At 42.1% G+C, this 4482-nt stretch overlaps 1 long non-coding RNA gene across 1 annotated transcript in view; it reads left to right on the top strand.

Annotated features, from left to right (window-relative positions):
* Nucleotides 1-503: 503 nt before the first annotated feature.
* The window catches only part of LOC121698357, a 17632-nt gene continuing 13653 nt past the window's right edge, over nucleotides 504-4482 (top strand). The window contains exon 1 of the long non-coding RNA XR_006026749.1: nucleotides 504-573. This is a non-coding gene — a long non-coding RNA (uncharacterized LOC121698357). The remainder of the gene's footprint in view (nucleotides 574-4482) is intronic.

Genomic DNA, 4482 nt, shown 5'->3' with positions numbered 1-4482 from the left:
CCTAACCCTAACCCTAGGAAATGCTACCGAAAATGCCATGGCTTTCTGGTGTTCGCCAAATCAGTGGGTGCGTTCGATTGAATCAGCACTGCGCAGTTCTGGCTAATGTTTGTATTGAAAGATTCAGCCAGATCTGTGCAGTGCTGCAAGGTCGAACACGACCGCTGATTTGACGATACCGGAGCAGGAATCAATGGAATTGTCTTCCTACAGATACAGGTCTTCCTCTTACTGTTTCTCTGTACAAGCCAATAAGGTAAAATTGTGTACCTGACAAGTTTCGGCTACCTTGCCTCTGTAGCCTTCATCAGAGGTGTCATGTGATGTTGGTGTGACGTCATCTGAGCTGTGTTATATGGAGTTTTTCATCCCACCTGATGTGGTGGGATGGCCTTGGGGGGGGGGGGGGGGGGGGGGGGGCTCTGCTGTCTGGTGGTTTTTCATACAGCCGGGTGGGCCCTGCAGGACTGTGTCCCAGGTGTGGGATAGCTGGTAGGCTCCTTCATCCCGGTTCACAGTCTTTGGGGCCCGCTTCCTGATTTCAACCGCCTCTTTGATCCATCGATGGAATTTGTTGCTTTCCGTTCTGATGACCTTGGCTGCGTCCCAGTTCATAAGATGGTTTTCCCTCTTACAGTGGTCTAAAATGGCAGATTTCAGATTTTCTTGTGTTGCTTTCATTCTTGTTGCCATCCCACCACATCAGGTGGGATGGAAAACTCCATATAACACAGCTCAGACGACGTCACACCAACATCACGTGACATCTCTGATGAAGGCTACAGAGGCAAGGTAGCCGAAACTTGTCAGGTACACAATTTTACCTTATTGGCTTGTACAGAGAAACAGTAAGAATTAGTAATACAGTAAGCCTAATGAACCTCTTCAATAAGATACAGGTCTTGTTATAACCTCTCTGTACACTTTCAAAGTTTACAAGGTTTGTCTGTTAGAACCCTCACCACACTACCACAGAAGTGTATTTATATTTTGAGTATTGTTAGTGATTTTAAAATAGCGACGTGGCACCTTTTTTGGTTAGCATCACTGTAAGCCCATTCAGTGATAATGCAAATAAACGGTCTTCCTCAAAATGCCACCAATTAAGATAATTTTGCTCTCAAACAAACAAAACTTTACTACCGGAAATAGACCCCTAGGTTGTTTTTACTCCAGAGTTACTCTTTAATTTTACCTTAATAGAATAATAACAAATCAGACTGTCTGATTTTCTAAGCTGAACCTTTTTTCCCCACAAAAATTCAGTAGCTCTGGTGGTGTATGGGCAACATAGATATGGCAGAGGGCAATATTTATAGCTAACAACTACAGCGAGTTAAAAGGATTCATTGAAACTGAAGTGGTCCTTGCTGCTGCTCTATCAGCTGTTCACTCAAATAAAGACTAACAGCACTCTGGCACTAACTTATTCCTTCAATGAGGTGGCCTAGTCTCAGAATATGTGATTTCCACAGACTATGTGATTTGTGTGGTAATGTCTGCCTGGCTGCGTCGGTTCTTATTGTAAGCCTTAAGTCAATGCCCTGTCAGTGGTACACCCCATCCCTTCATAGGCTTTGTGCCTGAGTACTGTCAGAACAAGAAGGTAACCATAAACATTGGTTCTCTGGTTCTTTCTATACGTTAAGTTTAACCTTACTGCCAAAGCTTGTGGGACCTTAGCAACAGTAACTAAGTCGGAAAGGTCCATTGTCAATTATCTCCCCACATCGAAGATGATGTAGAGGGAGTAGAGATGCATACAAGCCGTTTCAAGACCATGAAGGGATTTTTTCATGAATTTCATAATTAATGGCTGGAAAGCATCTTCAATACCTGACACATTAAAATGCATGTATAGTAGCCTATCTTCATGCACTTTTTACTAATCAAAACCAGGTTGAAGAACAGTGAATGAGAGCATGACCTCATTGTTAAAGAAAGATTGCACATTTTCTGAACAACAGAGAAAAGCCGTGTGGATAAACAATAAGCCTTGCTAACATAAAAAAGAGTTCACATAATAAGAGCCAGGCCAAACCAGAAAAGATCAAAAAGCTTTGCATATGGGGTCAAAACATACCACAATGAACTCTCCCACTTGGTAAAAAATTATGCACAAAGAATCTTAACAACGCTACCACACACATGAAAAGCTACTACAAAGACGACCAACTAACTTTACAAGTATTTTTTTTTTGTGGAGTGTTCACAACAAAATACAAATAATATTGAAAACAACATCCTTAAGGTTTCATTCCTCCAAATATTTTATTCACATTAGTTTGTTTTCATTCTGTTACATGATAACAAACCATGCCAATGCAGTGATCATCCAAGCAGTGAGATCAGCCTATTTAAAGGGACACCAGGCAAAGTTTTCGTGTTAATTAATCATCTTCGTAAGTCGGTATATGGTTAAATTACGCATTACGGGGTGAATGAAGGCCCGCCCCTACTGCCTGTAGGAAGAATATCCCACTTGCAAGTTTGGTGTATCCTACCCGCCGACCGAAGCAGGATCAGTTTACAGCACAGAGGCAGGCTAACAAAACGCTAGAGATTGTTGCAAACGTGTGTATAATGGCAGAGCCGGCGAAGAAGCAGCGAAAACCCTTGACGGAAGACGCAAAGAAAAGGAAAAGAGCTTCAGACCGAGCGAGGGGGAGTAGAGGTCTGCGCGGGACTGATTTTTCCCGCCCGCTCCCGCAATATTCTGTCCCGTCCTGCCCGCTCCCGCATTAATGTGTCATTTTTAGTCCCGCTCCCGCCCGCATCTGTAACATGATGTCCCGCTCCCGCCCGCTTGCAGGAGGGATAGCCTATTCAGTTTTTCTTTCTGTCTCACGAAAGGAGCACACATACCTGAGACACAACTGAAGTAGGCCTAGCCTGGTGCCCTCTTCCTCTGGCATGCTTTCGATTTTGAGTTTTGACAATGAGCAGCAGGAACAAATTGAACCCACGTAAACGACAATATAGGCTATAGGCCTGCTATCCATCAGTTATGCTTAAACCCCGTTTTTTAATGCTGCCTAACTGAACATCCAGCTGAACTATAGTTATGAACACTACTTTAATCATTTCCATATTTAATTTTACGCACATATTTAATTTGCGGGAGTGCAGGAGTTTGTCCCGCACCCGCGAACACACCTCTCTCATCCCGCCCGCTCCCGCAAAGAGCTTTCAAAAGTTGTCCCGCGCCGCAATCTTTTGTGTCGGGACCCGCGGATCCCTGCGGGAGTGCAGACCTCTAAGGGGGAGTTTCATAGAGAAAAAGCATCAGGCTTGCCTGGTGTCCCTTTAACTAAACAAAACAAATACTGAGAAGTTGTGCATTCTGGAGGAAAAATAAAAATCACCTCAAAACAATTATCTTTTTGGCTATGACAGCTTTTTGAAAAGTTTTTTGCAGGTTTATTAGTAAAGATTTGATTTACAGAACAAAGCCGACAAGACAAAAAAACAAGATGATGAAAGACTGGAGTTTCAGGTTTCATCTGTCCCCTCATTGTTTTGTTTTCTTTTTTCCCACCAGAACATTCTCAATTCCCCCACTGAAAAAAATGCTACCTTTCAAGAGATCTGAAGCAATTAGCACAAAACATAAACACTGACAAGTACATAACATGTGATTTCAATATTTTGCTTCCTATAGATTGCATTTCATAAGCAATGTCCAAATATCTCAGTCCAATACAAAAAGGCATTGAAATCTAGAAAACAGCAACCCAAATAAGCATCAAATAATATTCCATGGAAATACATGATATCAAAAAGCATGCGGAGTTGTTACAGATGTTAAGGTGGTGGGACTTTAAACAAGCACAGCATTTTCATCTGACAGGTGTCATTGTGTTTTTTATAAGCAGGACGGATTAATTAATTTGCTACACCATACCTGGTAGACAGTATTTTCACAACAGTCCCACTGGAATAATGCCATGTTCTGTTTCTGGTTGTAATACACAAGACACAAACTGCCCCTCTGTGTTAACACTGCAATGCAAGGTGGATAAAAGCCTTGTGCTTTCATGATAGCATTATGAATTATTAAAAATGCTATGTCATAACACCATGTAGGTATGAGAGGGCAATGGAGTCTACAAAGTGCGTATCCGTGTTTGCATGAGGTAAAAAAGATAAAAGAAAGAGAAAGACAAGGCGGGGGCATCATAAACGAGTCTTGTGCTGGCAAGCTCCTTTGAGATCGATCTGTCCACGCAACTTTAAAAATGTATGCTATTCCTTGTGGTGTTCGCTGTGTGGTATAAAAGCAATTGCCCATAAGTAACTTGCCACCCATGCTGTGGAAACTGAAAAGGGAAATGTTTGTGTCAGATGTGTGACGGCATGAGGAATGGGATTAGGGTGGATATGTTTTAATCTTGCGTAGCCAATAAAAGGTTAAAATGGCTCGAGGAAAGCAGTGACGGATTAAAGAAGAATAGAAAATAATGTGCCGCTGAATTGTTTAAG

The sequence above is a fragment of the Alosa sapidissima genome, chromosome 23 (assembly GCF_018492685.1).
Source record: "Alosa sapidissima isolate fAloSap1 chromosome 23, fAloSap1.pri, whole genome shotgun sequence".
NCBI classification, from domain to species: domain Eukaryota; kingdom Metazoa; phylum Chordata; class Actinopteri; order Clupeiformes; family Clupeidae; genus Alosa; species Alosa sapidissima.
This window is presented reverse-complemented; position numbering and strand designations above follow the sequence as displayed.